Source organism: Triturus cristatus, chromosome 2_2 (assembly GCF_964204655.1).
Source record: "Triturus cristatus chromosome 2_2, aTriCri1.1, whole genome shotgun sequence".
NCBI lineage: Eukaryota > Metazoa > Chordata > Amphibia > Caudata > Salamandridae > Triturus > Triturus cristatus.
In genome coordinates this window covers 836,657,479-836,683,293 of record NC_140582.1, presented here as the reverse complement: position 1 = coordinate 836,683,293, position 25,815 = coordinate 836,657,479, and the positions used below count along the sequence as shown (strand labels likewise).

General features: G+C 45.4%; 1 protein-coding gene and 1 pseudogene across 1 annotated transcript in view; one reads left to right on the top strand and one right to left on the bottom strand.

Moving 5' to 3' along the window:
* The window catches only part of GRXCR1 (glutaredoxin and cysteine rich domain containing 1), a 450,395-nt gene that overhangs the window by 319,991 nt on the left and 104,589 nt on the right, over nucleotides 1–25,815 (top strand). The window lies entirely within an intron of this gene.
* On the bottom strand, nucleotides 20,942–21,619 carry LOC146862854 (18S ribosomal RNA; annotated as a pseudogene; the record flags this gene model as incomplete).

The window sequence follows — 25,815 nt, the reverse complement described above, 5'->3', positions numbered from 1 at the left end:
GGGGAATTATTTACAAGGCAGTGTTCAGGCATGTTAAGTGGCTTAACGCCGCATTGTAAATAAGACAAAGGAGTTAACACCACCATTAAGTCGGAAAAGGTGACGTTCTGGTGACGTTAACTCCTTGTAAATATGCCCCTTGGCTTCTTCACAGCCCCAAGGACTTCCTAAGTTTAATAATAGCACGCCCTCTCTTAAAATTGTTCCAGTGGTACTGACAAGCACCCATGCATTATCTGCTGAAAACAGAAGTAGACTTTAAGAGATGCTCACAGCATTTCGCTTCACACCGCGGAGCAGGCATTAATTACGGAGAGGGGGTACAGCCCGCTCTAGAAATATAACATTCCAGACCGGGCTTTGCTGACATACCTTGATCAGCGACAGATTGTTAGAAATGTGAAAAAAATAACTGATTGCAATTACTGTAAAGCGAAAAACTGGTTGTCAAGTGTTAATCACAGAAAAACCTTCTAGTTGTCTTTATCTTCCTTTTCTTTGCCTCAGGATTGAAAACAGCTATTTGTAGTCTAGGGAAGGGGTTTTATCAACCAGCTTATTGGGGTTCCAATGAACAGCCCGTGTGAGGAAAGAGGCAGGAAGCGTTGCACTAACACCCTTCACTCCCACTTCCTTAACGCTCGCGCCGTCTTGATGTGTGGAAAGCGGCCTAACATAATCCACACCTTTCATAAATAATTCTGGTGTAAAATAAATGAGTCACACTGCATTCTGAGCACCTTCCTAGCACAGTGGTTCCCATGGCAACTGTGGAAACTGTTCACAGCAGAGGTAACAAAAACATTATCTTTGGGGTGAGAGATCATAGTCTTCATTCTTGTGCCTAGTTAGACTTCAGCTTCTCTGATAATCTATTTCAATACTTTTCACCTTTTCGGTATTGTGAATCTATTGATTGCATCTCTCGGAATTGATTCATGCACTGGCCACAGCACAATACATTAAAGAGGCTCATGTAATGGCAATACTTTTACCATTGTCATTTCAGATCTCTTGCTAATGTTTGTCAAAGCACAGCTCTCATTAAAAGCGTAGCGAGTTCAATGGTATTGAGAAGTCAGAAATGTGAAGCGTGTCAGACATTTTGCTAAAATAAACCTTAGCAGTGTAAACACAGCTTGGCAAAGCCAACAAAAGCCAGGGGGTTGTCTTTAATGCGAGAAACTATGCAACCACCATTTCTGTATACCTGTATTGGCAGTGTAAAGTACGACATATTGGCTTAGCTAAGGCTTGTTTTTCATTATATGTACCCTCCAGCAGAGAACATGTGGAATATTGCTAACAACAAAAAAGAACCCTGAAGCAATGCACAAACAATGCAATGGGTGATAATACAGTGTACTTTTCAAATGTAAAATAGGCAGTCCATTATCCATTGACAGATAGAATAATACATGAAACAGTCAATAGCATGAGGTAAGAGAAAAATGATGCTCTGGGCGAGACAAAGACTAATCTATCTATTGTTGGTAACAATAGACTGGGCCACTGGGATTATCCAACAGGGGAGGACTAAACTATGCGAAAAGGACGGCTAAATTATGTGCCAAGAAAAGACAAATTATGTGGCACATTTCATGACAATATTACCAGTATTTTTGTAAAACATTTTATGCATGTTAACATTGTCCAGACAAAGGGTTCACCTCATTACTACAAGTTTAACATCCCAGTATCGCAATAAGCAACTGAAATATGACCAATCAACCATAGGAAAGGTCCTTTCACCTAGCTGCTGCACGTGTCTCTCTGCGTTTTTAGTAACTTTTGAGCGAGAAACAATTAAAAAACAAAATCTGCCTATTTTGCAGAAAATTAAGGACTGAAGCAAATCCATAATTATGTGGAAAATGCCGCCGCCACAGAATTGCATAATTCCAGTGGCCATACCAATATGTCATGCAAACAGCTGAGCTGTCAACCAGAACTAAAAATTATATAATCGGGGGCTTAAATTTGTTAGTGAGATTGGGGACTGTGTCAATTTTGATATAACCTGCTAATAACAGCAGTGTTCTTAACTAACTTACCCCAATAATAATTGCAGTAAGGTTGGAAGGATGAGACGAAGGAAGAGTTGTTGGGAGAATAAAATGTTGGAGTTAGAGCTGCAGTGCTGAAGTTGGGCGATATCTGTAAAACAACCTTGAAGTCCTCCTTCACAGTGAAAACCGGACCCCCTTCTGGGCATACCCAGTTTGAGGGTTGCTTGTGTTTCAGTTCATCAAGGACCTAGCCTGGCTGTTCAGGCTCGGCAGTTAGTATTGAATCAGGGTCAAGAATGATTTGCATACGGCTAGGTCCAAACTGAGGTGGCATGATGGGCAAAAGAACGTTGGGTTGGAATGCTATTTAGAGTGATTGCCAATGGTTAGACTTATTGCAAGCATTCCTCCTATCACCTGTTGTGTGTTTGAAGTACATCCCTACCATTATCCCTATGAAAATCATACCATGCTGTTACAAAGTCATCCCGTGCCCTGGTCACCCCCCAACTTTTTGCTGACGATGCTCGTGGTAAGTGACTGACTGACTCTGGGCTCTGCCTAACCAGGCCCAGGGCCAGTGCTATGCTGAAAAAGACACATTAGAATACAGTTAAAAAACCTACATACACTAGGGTACACACTGGTATGGTGGGGTACCTCTGTGTTTGGCATGACCTACTTTGCTGTTTGTGGCTCTTAAAACTGGATAACCTACAATGTTTCAGCATATTAGGGACGCCCAGGGTCTCCCCTAGGTATCCCAGGGGTGGGGGATCAGGTATTTATAAGGTAAACCCTTATAAATTCAGTTTTTATGTGCCTGGGTAAAGTGAAATTTCTCATTTCACTCCCCACATTGTGGTAAAGTGCTGCTCAAATTCGACTTTGATGCTAGGAGCACTGTAGAGGGAGAATCTGCAATATTTCTACAGATTCAGAACCCCTAAAGTCTTCCCTAGTTGCACATGTGGTGGGGTTCCTGTAGATATAAGGTAAGTACTTATCAAATATGTTTTTGTAAGTCCTGATGCTGGAAAAATGGCCCAAGTCATTGTTCCCATTGTAAATCACCTGTTACATAGGTTAACATGGTAGGAAGGTATTGATTAATAACTCTTGATAGGAGAGGGATAGAAGTGCCATTCAAAGACTTCCCAGAATGGTATTAAAAAATCCAACAATATCATATTGTTGAATTTCTCCTAAAGTGTACTTACAAGAAGTTATAAGACTTTCTTGTTTGTAAGTCTAAATTCAACCTTCCAGTGGTCTGCCCTGATTGGTCAGAGTTAAGTGGATTAGCCAGGTTGCCTTGAAGAGGTGATAAAGAGCCCCTGGGGTTAACCAGCTCTGCTGGCAGGGCAGTGTGCTGTTCAATAGGAATGCCAGGACAGGGGGAGGAGTCGTAAACTATGCTCTTCAAAGGGGAGAGTAGAGACCATTGTCATTTACAGCTCTGAACTTCCCACCTTAGGCAGATGGTAGGATTAAGGAAGGTATGAGCAGATTCAGGGGGGAGAGTTTAGTTAAATTAGCCATTCTAGGGGTGTGTTTAGCCAGCTCTTACCTCCTTGCTGGAAAATCAGCCATTATGGATTTGGAAGATTTGATGCACACTTGGACAAAATAATGCCACACTCTACAGGATGTGGTCATAGCTTTGAGGAGTTACCCTGCTCCCATTGGTCAGAAGTGACCTCCTGCATGACCCAGAGAACTTGGGATAAGTATCTGAGAGGGGCAGAGCCCTTCAGATCTGCTGTTTGAAACTTACTGAAGCAAGAAGTGCCCTGCTGAGAAGCTTTGCTGTGCAAAGATTCCTAAGGCCTGACCTCTGAAAACTGCACCATCTGAAACTACAGCCCTGTGGATTATCTTGCTGAAAACGAGCTAAAGAGTGGACTCCCTGAATGCTACAGGTTAAAAGAGCTCAACTGGAACACCACCAACTAAATCTACACCTTGGAGAACCATCAGTGGATTTGTAAGGGATTTGTACCAGTGGATTGTGGGAACTGACGTCCTCAACTTTCAAGGACCATCTTGGAGCTTCCAGACCCTTGGAGTAAGTTTGAGACACTTTGGGACCCCTTGAGGAACTTCAGGAAGAAGTTCAAGAAGTTTGGAGAAGTTTGGAGCAACTTTGAAAAAAAGCTCCATAGAGGGACCGACTCAACCTGGTCAGCCAGGCCGCCTGCCTTCAACCGCGAGCCAGCCAAGCCATCCAGGTTCGTCCCGCTAAAAGCTCCATCGCTTCAACTTCCAGAGATTGACCGGTACTAGAAGAAATTTGTAGCCGGCGAACCCTCACCGGATACAGTTACATGAGGAGCATCGAGAGACCCCGCGAGAAAAAGCTCCAGAAAAGTTTCTGAGTTCGCTCGTGACCGGGAGCAACCGCGAGAGCCAAACCGCCTGCTTCCATCACGTACCGGCCTGGATTTCTGGGTTGTCCCGCTGAAGCAATCTATCTTCTAAGTCCGCTCCAGGGAAGTTGACCGGGACCTCGTCACAAGTCAAGCCGGCGAACCCTCACCGGATCCGGACTGGCTGGGAGCTTTGGGGACCCTCGGGAAGAAAAGCTCCAGAAAAGTTTCTAAGTGTGAAGGTAGAAACTGAGACCGGGACCTGCCAGGAGCTGTAGCTGCAGGGCTCCATAACACCAGGACTGAAACTTTGACTTTTCCCCGGTCTATCGCGAGCAGGTATCACAATATGGTGCTATAATCTTCTAAGTGCTATATGTTATTAAATCTTTGAAAATTCATATCTCCGGTTCCCTACATTGGATTTTTGTCGTTTTGGTGTCATTTTAAAGATACACCTATTTCCTATTTTTATAAATTGCTGTTGGATTTTTATTATGTGTTGTGTCTTAATTATTTACTGAAATTATGTTTTTTAATGCTTTACATACCTGTTTTTGAAGTTAAGCCTGTCTGCTTGCAGCCACGTTACCAAGGGTTGAGCATAGGAATAATTTTCTAAGACCTATGCTGAGTCCTTTCATGTGTTAGTGGCCTTATTGCCAGTGGTAGACCTACATTTGCCCCTACCAATAACCCACTTTCCAACCTATTCAAAGAACTGAAATCGTCTGCATACAACCATCTCTCCACAGAAGACCTGGTGACTCACATACTACAAAGACACCTTCTTACCCTCTTCCCTCATAATAATGATATCTGGTAAAGCAATTCCTTCACTAGAGAACATCATCAATGCATCTGAATCAAAAAGTTTATACTCATTGCAACTACTTCTATGCATTGGCAATTTCTTGAATGCCAAAACGCCCTCCAAAACTCCCACATTGATTAATTCCTCAGTTTCAAGATATAAATCATGCACAAGACCAAAATCACCTGGAATCTGCTGTCTTGGCAGAAGATGATCACTTCAGAATAGTGTCTAGACAGGGTTCTCATTTCACCTGAAAGGAGGCACATCTTACACTTATGAAGTTCCTCTTCATAGTGCAGCACAATTTATTAAGAGCCTTTAGAAATTTGAAACCAAATAACTCCAGTGCTCAGAGAATCCTGTTGGCTCCCTCTGCCCATCTCTATTGCCTTCAAATCTTTCTCTGTGAACTAGAAAGTTGCCAATAGCTCCAGTCCACCATACCTAGTATCCTATGTAAAGAAATTCAGGAGGCTACACAAGGCCCACCACAGCAGAGTTATGAGACTAAAGGCCATTTAGTTGACTTTATCAGAGTATATGAAATTCTGTTAGAAATCTGTCAGGCTCCACTTAACATAAAATGTAAGTTTATACTCTTCACCCAGTACTCCATTGATAATCAACCTCTTAGCTAAGCCAGTCATCTGTACAGGCATCTTCATTTCACTACTATAACCATGTTCACAACCCTGACTTTCCTTCACTACTGCCAATACCTTCTTTTCTGTCATTCGGCCTGCCACCACCTATTTCGCATACTCCTATAGTACATCTGTACTGTAGCTTAGTTTTGTAGTGAGGACTCCCTTAATACGTACATACATTGTTAAGTTAGCATAACCACGTTAGATGTTAGAAAGCCATCTTGCTGCTTTTGCGCACGACACTGCGTTTACATGTTATTCTTTAAACAAACTGCTGACTCGAGCCTTGCCTCACACGGGAGCAATCTGTTGTTACCATCCCGAGCTCTGCGCAGTGACCTTGGTCTGTACATGGTGTGACAAACAGTCTGGGTTGTTACACAATGCATGTTTTCCACTCTAGGTTGATCGACCCACTATTTAGCCATAACACACGGGCAGCTGCAAATACCTGAAAGTTGGTGCTTTTAATATTGCAGACATGATAATTAATATTCAGACCGAAGACGAGCCTTCCTGCGAGAAGACTCCTGATGCTCCTGTGATGTGATTTCACTAAGCTGATCTTTGAGGTATGGGGTCCCCTATTCAAGCCTAAGAGACCTTCTATTAGCCTAATAATAATATTAGCTTCTTAATAAAGGGAAGGTGGTAGTATCCACTGTCATTATAACATGATCACCCCTTTTATATTCTATGGTATTGTAACGATGCTGATGGTTTTGATTTTAATCATTTGTCTGCTTGTATTAGCCAAAGTACTGCATCTTAGGACACGTGGTCTATAAAAATAAACTCTTTTTATTTTCACCGTGTCTCTGTTGATTCTTGTTGTGGACTGATGTGAGAATAATATACGAACAGGTATTTCCGATTCCCACCATTCCTGAGAGTACACTGAGTAGCTTGTTCTGGGTTGTCTTTTCATTGGGATCTCTGAGCCAAATCTCGGATAACGAATGGGACACTTATGCTAGCCGGATACTGGGTTCTGGGTTCTGAGGTGAGTTTCTGGTACACCACAATTCACTGAGGTCCTGGGGTTCTTCGCATAGTTCTTTGTATAAGCAGAATCCCTGCAACATGGCGCACCTAACGTTTGGTCTATGAGTTGAAACGCCTTAGTAGTGCTTATATTAGTCCACAACACCCTCATTCTTGTTTCCGGATAACAAGTCTGACGGATTTAATACCAACCTAGTTCTTTTGATATAGGTTCCTTCAAGCTTGATCATTAAAAAGGTTATTGAACCCTTGTGCTACTGATACTTCCAGTGTAGCTTGTCCTTATGGCGAAAGATATTTCGGCGCATAGCCGTGCAGCTCTGAAACGTCATTTGACGCAGTATGGGGTGTCGGACACTGGTATGAACGTCATCTTCGTGGTAGGAGCCGATGCGGCTCATCCATTTGAGTTGTTCTACTCTTGGGTGACGATTCCGGCGGTGAGCGAGGATGATGATACCTTTCATTCGTACACTGCCACTGCCGTGCCAGCGAACTATGTACCGTATAGGACACAAGAGATACCAATATCTGCTTGGCAGCATCTTATTTGGTTTAATGGCGCCCTTCCCCATGTGGTTATACCGCCGAGAATGGGCCCCTTATCGATTGCAGGGGCCACTTGGCCGGTACTAGCCGGATTTACGCCTCATCCCCGTTACCTCACGGTGACGGTGGCTGAGTTGCGTGTACTGCACACTGCCCTTATTACGGTATATAGGGCGTTAGTGCAGTACGTGTCGCGCAATATGCAGGCGGGGGCACCTGCTGTTGCGGGACAGCCTACTGACCACCACGCGGTAGTCATTAGTCCTGTTATGGTTAATTCTGTTATGGGCAAGCGCCCCCAAACTAGGGATGATTTCCCCTTTTGGCTTGCTGAAAAATTTGACCAAATAGAAGCGGTATACCCGAATACATCTCCTGTGGAGAAACACAGGATCCTTACCATTAGTTTGCCTAAAGACTTGGTCCCCGATGTGGATGATTGTGTAAACTGGGGCAAGGTCTTTGCAGCGACGTACGCGCAGTGCTTTGGCACTCCGTCTATGATGATGCTGCCCTCCGTTATTAAACGTGTTCAAGAGAACCACGGTGCGGAGTCTGCGATAGAATTAGGAATGCGGCTCCTCGGACAGTTTGACCTGGTGGCTACCATGATAATGGGTAACCTTAAAGGTGATGCGTTGCAGTTCCAAGTTCGTAATGAACTGAAGAAAGTTGCAGAAGAGGATAAGCCGCGGGAATTTGCAAAAATAATCTCGTGTGCATACAGAGATTTGGGTCGTAGCTCTTTAGGAGTTAAGCCTGTGGTCAAGATTCCCGATATTAAGCAGCTGGGTAAGGCGGAAACCTCTGGTAAGGATGACCGTCCAATCTTTCAGAAACAGAATTGGCGGTCGAAACAACAGGGAAAGCAGCAGCAGAAACAGGGCTCTCGGCCTGCCTCTCCCGTTCAGTCAGGTAGTGAACGCACTTATGATCTACGTGATCGTGCTACTATTAAGTCTCCTGATAGATTTCAGGTTTCTGAACAACGTTCTCCTCGTTCTTCACAGGAAACATCGGCTTCACAATCCGGTGGCGGAGGCGGTGGCAAAGGTCGGGGTGCTCCACAAATACGTGAACAGCCCCGACAGACTGAGGGTAAAGGCAAGCAGGACGAATTTGCAAGACAAAGACCCCCGTTTCAGAAGAAGAAAGTGGCTGCTCTGACGGCGAGGTATGCCTCAGATAGTGCGGACACAGCTTCGGAACCGGACATGGGCGCTGACGCTACTGGACAGCGCGGCGGAAATTACCATAGTCCGTCAAGCTCTGCGTCCATTTCTGGCGGCGACAGCAACTGATATAATGGTTACTGTTGAAACAGCTGACACCAGAGTGGCTCCCCCTGACAGACTTTATGAAATAGTCTTACTAATTGAGGGTGACATACAACGTACAATTAAGGGGATTTTTTGGGATAATCTGACTACCACCTATGATATCCTCCTAGCGGAGGCAGATTGGCCCCCAGCTTTCATTTTAGAAGCTCCTAGAGGGGAGGAGGTAATCCTCCCGTCCTTTGCGCACACAGTGCCTAAGGACCAGGCTGAAGTGTACGCTGAGGAGTGGGCGCTGGCGCTTGCGCCGGCGGTGTATCGTACTCAGGTGGGTTGGGACAGATTGTCTCCCTGCCATGAGATTCCATTGCGGTCTATGCCCCAGCCTCAACCCCAATATCCCATGCGTCGTGAAGCTAGACCCCACGTCGCGGCAATCCTTGAACAATTGGAATATCAGGGTGTTATTGAAACTTGTGTGTCCCCTATGAATAACCCTTTATTCACTGTGACGAAGCCTGACGGCTCGTACCGTTTAGTTTTGGATTACTGGCACCTAAATTCCCATTGCCGGACCTGCGCGGTACAAAATACACACAGCTCGGCTCTTGTCGACAGTCTTGTGCGTAAAAGATTTAAAACGACACTTGACATTTCCAATGGCTTTTTTAGCCACAACCTGTCCACACTGAGTAGCCAGTGGACGGCGTTTACTTCGGGCGGCAAACAAAAACAGTTTACGAGATTGGCCATGGGCTACAAAAATAGCCCTGGCGTCTTCTCCGCTCGCGTGGTTTCTATCTTAGAAAGAATAGACCCCGACGCATACTCCTATGTTGACGATATCTACCTCACGGATGATGAGCTGATGCCACATCTGTCTCGAGTCGACAATATTATAGTGAGTTTTGCTGACTATGGCTACAAATTCAATTTTGCTAAGTCTCACATCGCGGAATATACTGTGTTGTTTTTGGGCTACGAGCTCAACAATGAAGGTAAGGGACTTGCTCCCCACTTTCTGGAGAAGTGTGCATGCTTGCGTGCTCCTACAACGCTGAAAAAATTACAATCTCTGCTGGGCTTTCTGAATTTCGGACGTACGTATATTCCTGATTATGCCCAGCGTATCAAGCCGTTATACGCCTTGGTACAACCTTCTTTTTCGAAGTCTAGCTGGCAGCTGGAACACTCTGCTATTTTACAGTCTTTACAGGCTGATCTTCTTGCTTCACAGTACTTGCTGACGCGTGATAACCGCACTAACCTGGTAATAAGAATAGTACCAGGCGCCGTGGGTTTCACGTATTTGACGTTTAATGAGGGCGATACAGCCCCCATTGCGTACAAATCACACTTGTACACCTCTGCTGAATTACGTTTTTCCACAGTCGAGAAAGTTCTGACTGCTGTACAGATGGCGATCCTTAAGGAACGCGCACTGTCGCATGGGAAACAGATTCTGGTTGTAACACCGTATCCTGCCCTGGAGGCAGTGACTAAAGCGAGTGTACCTAATTCTAAAGCTTTGCATCCACGGTGGATACAATGGGCCACAACTCTGACGTCGCCAGATGTCCCTTATATCTTTGACGCCTCATTACAGACTCAAGAGTACTTGCAGTATGAATTCATTCATCCGGCTCCTCTGTCTTTGCGCCCGCTCGAAGAATACCATTGTGTCATATACACTGACGGCTCGGCGCAGCCCGCGATTGGATCTAAGCACGCTTATTCTGCGGCTTGCGCAATTGTCGTGGGTACATTCGTAAATGGTGAATTCCAATCTGATGCAGTGCATACGCAGTCATTAGGTGATTGTACCGCGCAATTGGCGGAGCTTCGGGCTCTGGTGCTTGCACTGGAGTTTGCTGATCCCCGAGTCACGACTCTTATAGTAAGTGACTCTTTTTATTGTGTCCAGTCCTACAATGACAACTTACACTTCTGGTCTCAAAATGATTATCGAGATACCAAAGGTAGCACAATTAAGCATAAAATGCTTTGGGTTCGAGTGGCAGACTTTAAAGAACGTCTCCCTCTAGTGAATGTTATTCACACTCTTGGTCACCAACGACTTGGTGTCCATGCTGTCGGTAACAGCTTGGCTGACGAGGCAGCAAAAACCACAGTGGCTACATACTTAGTGGCAGCAGTTACAAGATCCAAAAGTAAGATTGATGATGACATCTTGGCAGCTATTACTGCTACAGAGAAGGGAAGTGATTACCCGAAGGGTTTTCCTTCTCGTTATTTTTATCATTTAAGTCCTGATAACGTCCCGTTAGTGAGGATTAACGACGTTGGTGACAGAATTATTCCCAACGCGGACTGCAGACCAGCTTTGATATTAGCAGCGCACGAGGGGTTGGCGTCAGCCCACGCCGGCGTGTCCGCTACTATATCTCTGTTACAACAACGTTACTGGTGGTTTGGTTTATATAAACAGGCGCGTGCTTATGTACTTGATTGTGACATTTGCCAGCAGATTAAACCTTCCTCTGTTGCGCGCCCACCACAGACACAGTTGTACATATCTAATAAGCCATTTGGTTGTGTTTATTTAGATCACTGCGGTCCTTTTTCTTCTGATACTGCGTACAAGTATATCTTGGTTGCAGTGGATTCGTGCACACGTTTTCTCTGGGTATGGCCACAAAGGAGTGCTGACTCGCGAACTGTCATCAGGGATTTGCGTGTCTTTGTGGTAACTTTTGCGTGTGGTACCTTCCATTCTGATCAGGGCCCTGCGTTCGCCCCTAAGGCTTACAAGGAGGCTATGAGAAATTTGGGGGTCCTAGTCAAATTTTCGTCCCCCTACCGACCTGAGGGTAATAGTGTGGTGGAGCGAATGAACCGTGACTTAAAGCAATCATTGACAGCACGTGTTTTAGGCACAGGCCGGAACTGGCTAGCCCATTTGTATAACGTCCAACGTGCACTTAATAATCTCCCTAGAAGGTCTCTGGGTGGGCGGACCCCATACATGATGCTCTTCTGAATCAGAATGTTTGTCCCAGACCTTGATGGTCTAGACATTGCGGCGTCGACCGCACCCTTTGACGTAGATGATCACTGTGCTGTTTTGCAGACTCTACAAGAAGCCAGAGACACTCTTTCGAAGGAACACTTGCCCTCCACATCTGAATCTGAGGTTCAGATTCCGGTAGTCGTCTGGCTACCCCGAGTTGGAGACCTGGTCCGTGAGAAGGTGGAGAACAAGAAGGAGTTCGGCCCCTCTTATCGTGCACCAGTTCCAGTGCTTGGAGTGCAGGGTACAAGAACAGTCATTTTACCTCCACTTCCTGGTCGAAAGGAAAACAGGTACATCTCTATTGACAATGTCAAACTTCAGCGAGTGGCCGATACTTCTTAGTCTGACTCCTGCAGTTTCATGCCAGACGATGCAAAGAAATTCAATGTTGGTTCCTGCTTCTAACAATTTGTCTGATGTTGCCATTGAGATGCAGTCAGTTACTGATCCCCTGTTAATACCACCGGCTGGTGGTCTGCCAGACGAGACTGAGTATGCTTATCCTACAAATGGTCACTCGCCCGTTTTACAATCTACAGCGCTTGACCAGTCCAGTTTCTCCTTTGACTCTAACTCATTGCCCACCACTCCAACTTCCAACATTGCTGTTTTTGTTAGTTGGTTTAAAAGACATTTTTTGATTGCCCCTTGGACATACATCTGGCTGTTGCTTTTCAGTATTTTTTTGTTTATGTCCATTGGATTCGTAATTGTTTTTTTCCGTCTCGTGGATGGCCACTATCTCAAAGAGAGATCGACAATTAGACTTATCAATGGAACTTTGGCCCCCCCACTCCTCGTCCCACGTCATGAAACGGGACCAGACTTTTGTGAATATTACTGCCTGGCCCGTCTTGGATGGAATCGCGTGGGATGCGGTTAAATTTCAAATCCATGGGCCTACAGAGGTCATTAATGTACCTAATGTATTTCGTGTTTCTATGGGTGATGTGGTTAAGCAGAACATACGTTCTGATGATTGGGATGTTCACGCCGTTGAAGCACTGTTTTCAGATTTGAAATATTATGCCGCTTTTGATGCTGAAGATTTATATGAAAATGCGGCTAATTATGCAGAACAGTATTGTTTTCAGCATTATGGAAATCACTTCCTGCATAAAGCGAATACATTTAGGAATTTTGTAAATTTTACCCAATGGGAACACTGTCCCACCCCCTCTTTTGGCAGTTCACCTACATTAGTTGAAAAGTATACCTATTTTACAGATTTCAGTGTTTCCGACCCGACATCCTTTTATTTTAAGGTTATGCCTGAGTCTGCCTCAAAGGTTAGACTGACACACACCAAATTACTTTATTCTAAATCCTTTATGGATGAGTTGTCAATCAAAGGTTATGATCTATGGAAGGCTACTATTGATCTTAAGTCGGTTTGGGGTTCCAAACCGTGGCAGGTTCAGGGAACTGAAGCTTTACACCGTGCCTGTCTAGTACCAAATCACATGTTGTTTTTGAATTCAACCATCTTCCAAACCACCTGTTTCGGATTGGCTACTTCTAAAAAACTAAATTCACCTTCTGTGCCGGATCTGGGCGCTTACCCCAATTGGGACAACCACACAGATCTGTCCCTTCCTGATTTGCAGTCATTGATTGCTAATACATCTTTCAATATTTCGAAGTTTAGTAGTGAGGGGTGGTTAATTTGGCAAAGCGGTTCAGATACCTGTCAACGTCGTTTTCTAGGGCTGACACCAGGGTATACTCAAGAACGCGTAGACCCTAGGTTTGAGTCGTCACATACAGTAACTACATACTCTGTAGGGAAATTATGTCAGTCCTGGCTGCGACATTCCACCTTGGCATCTGTCAAAGTTCATTTATCAAAATTACATGACAAAATAGATTTGAATGATTTTGTTAAAGGTCCTGTGGGTGGCAGAACCAAGAGGTGGGCGTATGCTATTTACAACGAAGTATGGAAATTGTCGCAAATTGAGGCGGCTTCCAGATTGAGAGCTATTGACCAAGCAAATATGGAAAAGGTTTTAGCCGTTATAGATAACAGCATTAACACTCTCTCTTCACGAATTTATACGTTAGATAATATTGTTTCCTCAGTTGTTGATATTGTGCATGATGATATGTCTGTATTGTATCATGGTCAAAACCAGTTACGTTCTGTTATGCAGTTTGCATGGACATTGCAAACGTTAAAGTCAGGGAGGGTCCCTTGGGACTATTTGAATACAACATCTTTATTCCTTCCCTTTAACCTTACTGAGAAGCAGCGGTTCATGTCCATGAAAGATGCTACATATTCCTTGTTACATATTGAAAAATTGGAGCCGTTACCTTTCTCTGTGGCGGAACTAAATTCGGCCACGTGGTTAATCCACGGGTTGATCACTCTCCCGTTCGCGCTTTTTAAGTATATGTCTTGTATGAAACACTATGCTCTGGGTAGATATGAACAACTGGGTACCGCTTTCATACATGAGGTTTGGTCCCTCCCTTTTACGTATCGATGTACAAGAGACGGTACTGAGGTTTATCTGAAAGGTGAGGAATGTACAATGACACCTGATCATTCTGTCGTGTGTAGGCACATCCAGTTACACCGTGCATGCAATGTACAAGCCCCGAATTTGGCCTGCGTCCTGAAAGGTGTCCCAGTGCCAGTGATTACGCCTTCTTTCACGCTGCTTGCAAACGGTAGTTATTTAATTTTGAATAATGAAGCTTGCTTGCTGCTTAGTGGGAATCCCATATATAGTAACTGTATCGCAGAGGGTTGTCTGCTGCAATAATGTTCTCTTTCCACCCCCGCATGGGTGGCTGGATGTTTCCATCTGGCCTTCGATTCCGACCTTGAAAGCAGAGTTCAACAAGATGAGCAGAATAAGAGCTCTATTGTCCCAAAAGGAGGTGCCATTGACTTCCTCCCGTGAAACATTTGTCCTTCACGTTGCAAATATGCGCACTGAGGTGCAGGCGCTTTTAAATACTGACCTCCCCCTGCATTTTGGAGCTTTGATCCAAACAATTTTCAATGCCTCGTCCACAACCGGCCTGGCTCACTTTTTTAAACTTGTGGGCTCATGCCTCGTGACCTCCTTCCAAACTATTTTTGGTGTGATTCCGGCATTTTTTCATTCTATTTTCTCAAGCGTCTTTGGAGGTGTTCCGCTGATTCTGGCGCTGGTGGCAGGTGTGCTGCTTTTACTTTTCATACTACGGAATGGCTGCTCTTTCTGTGCCACACGACAGCCTGTCCCGCCTGCATCTTCTTCGTGACAGGATGCTTGACTATTATGGTACTCTGCCATTGGCGACTTTGAGCCTGGCATATGGATTATCCTTCAGATATTCCTACTTCACCTGTGTGCAACCTGTCTTTCACTGCCTGGATTGTCCCTTTGAATGGCCTATGGATTTGTGCTTAACCAACACGGTGTCTCCGGTGCCGGATTACGATCGACTGATGAGGCCCTTAGTGTCTCACGAGTTTGCCTGTTCTGGTGTTCGGATTATGGCCTGTGGTGCGGCGCATGGTATCCTGGGTAATTGGGACATCACAAGGGCTGCCTACGATTTCTTAGCTATGAGCTATCTGGAGGAACAGTTCGGTTGCCCTCTGATTGTGCTAGAGGCTCCGCTTATTGAAGAACATGTATGTTCCTTTTCTTTACTTAATTGGATGGCTGAGACTTTTAGTGGCTCTGCAAACGATTTCTTGTTGGAAGCAGTTGCCACGTATGCTGCATATACGTTCATGGATTGAGTGTAATGTCGTCCACTTTACCTGTGCCTTTGGACGGCTACCCGGCGCAGCATTTCTTTTTAGTTTTTCTCTTCCCGTTATTCGTTTGAGGTTTTTTGATTTTTTTCCCCTTTTCATTTTTCATTTTTTCAGACTTTGCCCGATCTGAAAGTTTAAATTGAATACGCCTTGTTCTGCTCTGTCGAAACTGAACTCTGCGTTCTCTGTTTTCTTGCCTACTGGATAGTGCTTCGATCAAGGGGGCATGTAGTGAGGACTCCCTTAATACGTACATACATTGTTAAGTTAGCATAACCACGTTAGATGTTAGAAAGCCATCTTGCTGCTTTTGCGCACGACACTGCGTTTACATGTTATTCTTTAAACAAACTCCTGACTCGAGCCTTGCCTCACACGGGAGCAATCTGTTGTTACCATCCCGAGCTCTGCGCAGTGACCTTGGTCTGTACATGGTGTGACAAACAGTCTGGGTTGTTACACAATGCATGTTTTCCACTCTAGGTTGATCGACCCACTATTTAGCCATAACACACGGGCAGCTGCAAATACCTGAAAGTTGGTGCTTTTAATATTGCAGACATCATAATTAATATTCAGACCGAAGACGAGCCTTCCTGCGAGAAGACTCCTGATGCTCCTGTGATGTGATTTCACTAAGCTGATCTTTGAGGTATGGGGTCCCCTATTCAAGCCTAAGAGACCTTCTATTAGCCTAATAATAATATTAGCTTCTTAATAAAGGGAAGGTGGTAGTATCCACTGTCATTATAACATGATCACCCCTTTTATATTCTATGGTATTGTAACGATGCTGATGGTTTTGATTTTAATCATTTGTCTGCTTGTATTAGCCAAAGTACTGCATCTTAGGACACGTGGTCTATAAAAATAAACTCTTTTTATTTTCACCGTGTCTCTGTTGATTCTTGTTGTGGACTGATGTGAGAATAATATACGAACAGGTATTTCCGATTCCCACCATTCCTGAGAGTACACTGAGTAGCTTGTTCTGGGTTGTCTTTTCATTGGGATCTCTGAGCCAAATCTCGGATAACGAATGGGACACTTATGCTAGCCGGATACTGGGTTCTGGGTTCTGAGGTGAGTTTCTGGTACACCACAATTCACTGAGGTCCTGGGGTTCTTCGCATAGTTCTGTGTATAAGCAGAATCCCTGCAACAGTTTCTTCCCCACCCAATTTCACCTATCCTTCCAGCCCACCTGTTGGAAAACGAATTACTGGTTGAGGGGAATGAAACCCTACTCAAGCTACAACCAGAATCTCTGTCAGGGCGCAACACAAGTAAACCCCGAATTAACCTGTGCCTAACCCTCTGCTAACTTGGCACAAAGCAGTCAGGCTTAATTTAGAGGGAATGTAAAGTATCTATGCAGCATTTCAAACAGAAATAAGGTGAAAACACACCGCAAGAAAAAACCCACACCAAGTTAGAAAAATAGTGTAAAATGTAATTAATTATTTAACACCAAAATAACAAAATCCAATCAGTAGAACAGGAGATATGCAATTTTGAAGATTTAAGGGAAAATAGAGCCTAGAAGCACAAAGTGCCAACTGTGGTTATCTAGTAATGCCGGACTGGGACAAAGTCACAAGTTCAGGCCACGTGCGATGGAGCACGGCCAGCTACTGGGACCCAATAAGGCACATTGAAGAATAACACCTTCAATCCTGGTTGTGGAACTTTGTGAGATCCTGCGTCGAAGATGCATTGAGCATCACACATCCTAGGTGATACAAAGTCCTGGAGTGGAGAGCATTCACGCAGCAATGGTTCGAGGATGCCGTTGACGAGGGGCTTGCGATGCAAAGTTCTGTGTCATGGATGCGATGCGTAGCCAAGGTTTCATGGATGCTGCGGGATATGATGTGAAGTCCTGCATTAGGATGCAACATGCAGCGGTTCCAATGTGGAGTTTTGGGAGGTAATGCGTAGCGCTGTGGATCCGATGTGGAGTTTTGGGAGGCGATACTTCGCACTGCGTCAGTTCTGCTGAGATCATAGGTATTCTATTCTATTCCAGGCAATTTGTGGAGTGCCTGGCTACCCACATTGGCCTCCCAGCACTAAACAACTAACAAGACTCTAATCCATTAGTGAATCCCAAACAAGACTCCAGGCAAGCACACCTCAGTTAAGCAAACAGCCATTAGCATCTTCCTAAAGATGAATTCATTTAACATTTTAAGTATCCCAATTGGTAGGGAACTCCATAGCTGAGGGGTCGAACAGGAGAAGGATTGGCCTCCGCCTCTTGCCCTGTGGACCTTTGGCGTCACCACCAACTTTGAGTTTATAGCTCTCAAGGTCCTAGCTGGTATACAGAGCTGCAATAAGGACTTTGTCAGTTGAGAGTCTCTTTTATAATATGCCCTCTGGGCTCTATTGTATCCTCTGTTTATTATGTAGCCAATGCAACAAGACCAATGAGCTTGATGCCTAGGAACTACCTGTAATCTTTTGACTATGTACCATGGAGAGCCTAAATAAAGGGAGTTTCTGCGGTCAAGGCATGACAGCATAAGCGCCTGTTCAATTAGCCTTCTGGAGGACAAATGTGAAATGTAAAATATTTTTCTAAGCATTCTAAGCATGCCATTATAATTTGCTGCAACCTCCCTGACTTTGGTTTCTGAAGTGAGTGTGCAGTTCAACCAAATATCTAATTTTTATGGACGTTTTAGGTGTAGAAGCACTTCTTAAAGAGTCTGGCCAGCAAACGTAAGGCCAGCTTGAAGTCTTTACCAACCACCATGACTTTGGTTTTATCTCTGTTAAGTATAAGACAACAATTAGCCATCCAGTCTGCTACTTCCTATAAGCAAGGTAAAATTTGATGTACTTTTGAATGGTTCTGTGGATTGAGGTACAAAACTATTTGAGTGTTTTCAGCATATACAACTATTGAGAGAGCAAAGGATTGTACAATCTCTCCCAAAGGGCGTGCATACAAATTAAAGAGGGTCAGGCTCAATGAGGAGGATGGAGGCACTCCACATTTCATAGGGGCATATCTCTGAGTAGCATGCTTTACCAAATTCTTGAAAACTCCTATCCCCAAGAAATGATGTAAACCAGCTTAAAGCAAGATCATTTACATCCTCATTTTCAAGTCTCTGTATAAGGACTGAGTGGGCTGCAGTGTCAGATGCCGCATTTACATCTAGTAATAAAACTGTTGGAGAACCCTCCTTGGTTAAGGAGCATTTTGAGTTCTTCCAATACTACAAACAGTGCTGTCTCAGTACTATGTTGTGGTCTAAAACCCGTTTTTGTAGGATGGAGGATCTCATTAGATTAAAGGAATAATGATAAATGTTGATTCACATGCTTTTCAAGCAACTTCACAACCTCAGGATAGTAGGAAGATTGGTCAGTAGTTTTCAGCTAATAGTGGATCCAGAGTGGATTTTTTTAGCAGTGGTTTCACCACTGCATGTTTCCAGTGGGAAGGAATTATTCCGCTCCTTAGAGGGAGATTAAGCAGTTCTTGTGGCATTGGAAAGATTTTCCCGCCCCCTGCTTCAAAATATGTGGTAGATTGGGGCCAAGTGGTGAGCTTGATTTACCCACATCAAATAAGGCAGATAGATCTTCCGCACTGATAGAGGGAAAAGATGGAAGTGGTTCCCTGGGAAGGCTAAGTTGCCAAGGAGTGGTGGACAGCTGTAGATGCCTGGTCTCATAGGAAAACAATAGGTTGGTATCTGTTACCTTTTCTAAAAAGAAATTGGGCAAATCATTACAGCGTGCCACAGTAGGCAAAAGTAGAAAGCTAACAGGTAAGGAATCTGTAAGAGATTAGACTATTTGAACAATTTCACTGGCTGAACTTGAGGACTTGTCTATTTTAAATGCATAATAATTCAATTAAGCACTTTTAATCTCATAGTGATGATTTGTATTGCTTTCTTGTAGTCCAATTTGCTCATGGAGTCATAAGACTTTCTCCAATGCCTTTCCAGCCTTTCACAATCCTTTTTAGCACCAATAAATGGGATTTAACCCAAGGGGACTTTATATCCTGTTGTGCGCATTTATAGGTTTTCAATGGAATGGTCTGGTCCAATGAGATTTTAATCCAGTAAGTAAATTTGCTGGCTGGCAAAGCACCTTCAGGCCCACTTCCAAGGGTCCGGGACTTGGGAATGCAGGGCTCACAGCAGAGACTTGGTGTTGGGTACAAGGTTGTTGGAGCCTGTTCGGTCCTTGAGGCTCTGATCAGAAGGCCAGCCCACTAGACCTTGGAGTCACACTGGGGTCCTGCATTCAAGAAGCGTATCCAGTCCATATCACTCAGGCAGGAGGGCAGTACAGCAGGGCAGCAGAGTGGCAGTACTTCTTGCAGCAGAGCAGCACAGCAGGCATTCTTCTGAGCCTTTCAGAGGTCCAGGTATGTGTACTGAAGAGTTGGGTCTGAGGGTCGAATATTCATACCTGGTGCCCACTTTTAAGTAGGAGAAGGTTCTGGAGGTTTCCACCCTCAGAGGTGATTGGAATTTGCTGCCTTCCTGCTCTGGCCCCAGGTTGTCTGGGGTCACAATAAACTAGTGTCAAACCCTTTTTGAGTTTGCTCAGGAAGAGCCTTTGTGATGTGCAAGTGTGGTAAGTGACTGTTCTTCCCCTTTATCAAGTCAGAGATGGCCCATTGTGCCAACACCTATGGCTCTTAATTTCACTGTCTGGGATCAATAGACCAAGATCAAACTCTAGCTACAGCTAGTCATATGACCCAGGATACAGGCAGCAGACACTAAATGGTTGGGACAAAAAATGTCTCCTTTCTAAAAGGGCATTTTTAAAATTATAACCTAAAATCCGATTTTGTCATTAAAGAGGGCTTTAAATGACAGTTCTTTAGAAACCAAACTCGATATTCCTACCTGCTCCAGATTAAAAGTTATTACTTATTATGTAATAAGTTAATCCAATGTTATCCTATGGGAGCGGTAGACCTTGCAGTAGTAAAACATGAATTTAAGAGTTTTTCACAACCAGGACATCTAAAACTCAATAGGACATGTCCAATGTTTTAAATACATTGCACCCTGCCCCATGGGCTGTTTAGAGCCTACACTAGGGGAGACTTATATGCATTAAAAAGGAAGGTTTAGGCCTGGCAAAAGGTTTATATTGTCAGGTCGAAATGACAGTTTAAAACTGTACACACTGGATGTAAGGGCATGCTTAAGTGTCACAGACCCACTAGTGCCATTTAATTTACAGGCCCTGGGTACATGTAGTACCACTTTACGTTCATCGGTCGGTTCCTCCCCAGTGGAGAAGCCCACCCCACACCCAGTCCGCACCCAAGTGCCTCAGAGGCAATGGACTGCTCCACCAGCCAGGGCATGCAAAGGCGGGGCCAGACCCTGTGCCTACAGTATGCATGTTTCATCTGAGAGGCAGCAGAGGGTTTCAGGCTTGTGCTGTCCATCGCTCGGGCTGCTCCGCAGTTAATAATCCTTCTGTAGGTTCACTTACAGAAACCTTGTTATGACTTTTACTTCCTCTAGCTAGTCAAGTTTGGTTGTCTTCTTGGCGTTTCCAACCCAGGCAGGGCCCATCGGAGGACTCACTAAACCATCAAATCGGCAGTAGCTACGGGCGGTGTGTACAAAGGGCAGGGACTTAATCAATGTGAATTTATGACCCGCACTTACTGGGAATTCCTTGTTCATGGGAAATATTAGCATTTCCCAATCCCTATCATGAAAGGGGTTCAGCGGGTTACCCGCACCTGTCGGTGAGGAGTAGACACACGATGATCCATTCAGTGTAGCATGCGTGCAGCCCCGGACATCTAAGGGCATCACAGACCTGTAATTGCTTGATCTTGTGTGGCTGAACATCACTTGTCCCTCTAAGATGTTGGACGACAAAAGCAGGGGGTCACGTAGCTAGTTAGCATGGAGGAGTCTCATTCATTATCAGAATTAACCAGACAAATTGCTCCACCAACTAAGAACGTCCATGCACCACCACCAACAAAATTGAGAAAGAGATATCAATCTGTCAATCCTTTCCGTGTCCGGGCCAATGTGAGGTTTTCCGTGTTGAGTCAAATTAAGCCACAAGCTCCACTCCTGGTTGTGCCCTTGCTTCAATTCCTTTAAGTTTTAGCTTTACAACCATACTCCCCCCGGAACCCAAAGTCTTTGGTTTCCTGGAAGCTGATTGGCAGGTCATGGGAATGAAACCACCGAATCGCTAGTCAGCATCATTTATGGACGGAACTATGACAGTATCTGATCATCTTCAAACCTCCGACTTTCGTTCTTGATTAATGAAAACATTCTTGGCAAATGTTTTTGCTTTGGTTCGTCTTGCACAAGTCCAAGTACTTCACCTCCAGTGGCACCATGTGAATGCCCCCAGCTGTCCCTATGAATCATTGCCCCAGTTCCGAAAACCAACAAAATAGAACTGGAGTTCTATTCCATTATTCCTATCTCAAGTATTCAGGGAACCTGCCTGCTTTGAACACTCTAGGTTTTTCAAGGTAAACGCTCTGACCCCCAGGACACTCTGTCAAGAGCATCAAGGGGGCGCGGAGAGGGAGGGGTTGGGACAGGCAGTAGCTCTTCTCGCGGTGGACCACCAGCTCAATCCCAAGATCCAAATCTGTGCTTTTTAACTACAGCAACTTTAATATACGCTATTGGAGCTGGAATTACCACAGCTGCTGGCACCAGACTTGCCCTCCAATGGATCCACGTTAAAGGATTTAAACTGTACTCATTCTAATTACAGGACCTCGAAAGAGTCCTTTATTGTAATGTTTTGTCACTACCTCCTTGAGTCGGGAGTGGGTAATTAGTGCCTGCTGCCTTGCTTGGATGTGGTAGGCCTAAGGCTCTGGGGACGCTGCGGCCCCTGCCCCTCTTGGAGTGGCACACAGTAGGCCTTCCCGAGACAGAACCCACGCTCACCCAGCACGACCCCGCTGTGGGGTAACCTAATGGCAGTGCCTCCCTAGGCTGGGACAACCCCTGAAGGCCCTGCTGCCCGGGCCCTCTCGTGCACGATCCCGGCCTGACCGGACTTCATGCGACCAAGGAGTGGACATTCTCGAGTCTTGGCAGGGACACTCAACATCCTGTGGTTCTGGGCAAATCCTTTAATCATGCTGTGTCTAACAAAAACTGAATGTGTCTGTCTGTAACACAACTGGTGCTCATGTAAAGCACTCTGATACTTTCAGGTCTAGTTTGCGCTATATAAAACTGCCCCCCAAAAAAACTGTCGCCAGAGATGTGCCAATTGTGGGTACAAAGGTACGGTTTTGGGAAAGAACACAGGCCCTGGAAATCTGATTGGCAGGGATCCAGGGCATATCAAATCTGGTTGCATCGAAGGTTAGGCAAAAAGTGGGGGGGTAACCATGCAAAAAAGGGTCACTTTCCTACCGGGGGAAAAAGCAGAGAGCATCCCTGCATGAAGACCCAGCTCCACCCCATGCTGCCAACTGGAATACGAGTCCAGGAGAGCTCTGAGAAGCCCTCAGCAGACACCTGGGCCAGATCTCGTATGGCAGTGACTGCCAATGTCCCGTGCACTCAAGAGGTACTGTCGGCAGGCCCCGCGCAAGGCTTAGCATTCTCCTAAGAACAAGCAGAGATTGGCAAAGGGGAATCTGCAGGCCAGGAAAGCCCCCCCTCTTCTCCAACAGGGAGGCAGGCTGTGGTCATGCCCTCGGTCAGTGCTCCGGTGGGGCCAAGGCTCCATGTGATGGCCCTCCATGCCGCCAAGCATGCAGCGGGGGCACATGGGCTCTGCGGTCACAGATAAGATTAGGGGCCTACTTGGGGAAGGTCCAGACCAGACTCTGGTCGATCGGGCATAGGTGGGCCTATTTGGTGACTGTGGGTTGCTTCGTTGGAAACACCTGACCCGGTTAGGGCTTCTGAGCCACAGACCGGGATCCTCAGGGTCAGGGAGCCAGCAGGCCTGGGTCTGCGAACCCACCATGGCCCTGGGTTTTCTTCTTTGGTGTCATAAAAGGGCTGCTGCCCCGGCACGGCCGGTTTCAAAGGATATGAACAGGGCCTGGGGCCCCCTGTTGGGCCATGGGGTGGGCACCCTGGTCCGGGGCTCCCTCCTCTAGCGTGCTGCTTTGCAAAGAGCACAGGACAGGGGTCCAGCGGGCCCGGGAAGGCCTTTCCTGCATGGCTGAGTTCAGAAGCACGGAATGGGGCCAGGGCTCCAGCGGGTCATGGGGTGGGTCCTGCCAAGCACCCGAGAAAACCTTGAAACATCTACACATGACCCCTTGCTCAATTCAGAAATGTAATGCTTTCTGGGATCCACCATGGGTTTCACAACCAATTCTACCACTAACTGGAAGGAGGTTGCAGAAAACAAAAGAATTAGGAGAAATGGGCTATGTTCCAGTAAAATGGCAAAACTGAAAGTTGGGAAGATGGTGATTTTAGCATAGCAAACCCTCTCTGAACAGACAGAGGACATGCCTGGGCAGATCTGGCACTCTGAAGAGCCTGTCTCAATTCCCTCAATACCTTCTCATTCGGCAGAGATAATTCCAATTTACTATACATGCACTGAATTAGGGCAAGAAAAAGCTTCAGGAGCATTAATCCTCATCTTGCAGAGGAACAGGTATAAATAGGATCACAAAGCGAAGCGAATATGAAACCTCACACAGAGAAGTCAGTAACAATGAAACTTCACACTCTTATAATAGCGGCTGCTACTGACACGCAAGCCCTCCCAATATTGCAGTGAGGTGCCTGCCTGAACGTGGCCCTCACCTCCTGCCTCTGAACAGCCGATCTCCAGAAGGTGACTGCCTTCACTCCACTTCCGACGACTCTCCTAATATGTGAAAACAAGGCGAGGTAAGGGAAAAGTTGGATTCAAGGTGATAGATAGGCTAAGACGGTCTTTGTTGATATACTTCCAATAAATGCCTGTGATTGGTTGGAAAAGGCTCCTCCCTCAAAAAGACAGCCCACCCATTCCCAAGGTAACTGTCTCTGTTATGGCTCAGGTGCACGGGAAGAAGCCCTCCTTGCACTACAATAGATGTGGCCCAGCCACCCGTGAGCTGGCCCACCAGGACAGAGGTGAGGTCGCGTCTGTTTCCCAATATTTAAAACATACCTGCTTGTGTCCCTAACTCAGTACATTAACACGTGACAAGGAATTCACATTTATACGGTTGGGCACCTGTAAATTCCACCAAACTGAGCACAGAGTGACAAAACTCCACCAGCAGAGCAGAGTTTACCGCCCACCACCCCCAATACAATAGCTATCACCTCCACTGAAGTGCAGTCTCTCAGAGAGGACTTCAATAATTTCCACTCCAACCTGCCTATCCTGGGATAAAGAATGATGGAAATGGAATCCAGATGGGACACTCTGCCTGAATGGGGCCCTGAGATTTGGGAGCTCTGCCAGAAAACCATAGACTTGGAAGATAGAAACCGGAGGAACAATATGAGGTTATCTGGGAATCCTTAGAATGTATAACAGGACAACATGGTGGATTTTCTCAGTGCCCTGCTCTGGACCCTCTTGAAAGTGACTTTCAATTCTCCCCTGGAGTTCCAGAGTGCACACGGGCAAGATTGTGTCATAAACCCTCTTCATCATGTCCAAGACACATTCTTGCTTTCTAGTTGTGGAACAAGAAGGCCAGGCAAGGTCTGATCGTGGCTAAACAACATGGGCCTTACACATATGAAAACAATCAGATACTCTTCTTGTCATACTTTTCATTTGAAACTAAGTTAATGCGTAAAACGATTTCTGACACTTAGGCCCTGACTAAAGAAAAAGGAGGTTAAATACAGACTAATGGAACCGGCAAGAATGGTGATCACTATGGACGTCTGGAAACGTGAATACACTTAACTGGAGGATGTGAAAATGTTGCTGGACGATCTGGACAGGATAGATGACACTCGAATGGATACTGCTTCACTGGCGACACCTCCAGCCCATCATGGAGATGGCCAGGTAGACCTGGACAGGGAGAACTCAGAAGGATGCCAATACCTGGAAGAGGTGTTGTGGACATGGGAGACCTAAACCAGAAAGAGATCCTTTGGAGTGTGCCTACTATAGGCCGATGTCACTAATTAAAGTGAATGCTAAGATCATAGTGAAAATATTTTCAACCCGTCTGTGGAAAATCTACCCTGATCCATCTTAACTAGGTTGGATTTATCCAGGGATGCACCACCACCAACAACCTTAAACTTTTATCTCATATCCTTTGGCAGGTTTAGGATGATGAGGACAAGAAGGTACTCCCCTCACTAGATACCTAGAAGAGTTTTGATAGAGTGGAGTGGGGTACCTTCTTCGTACC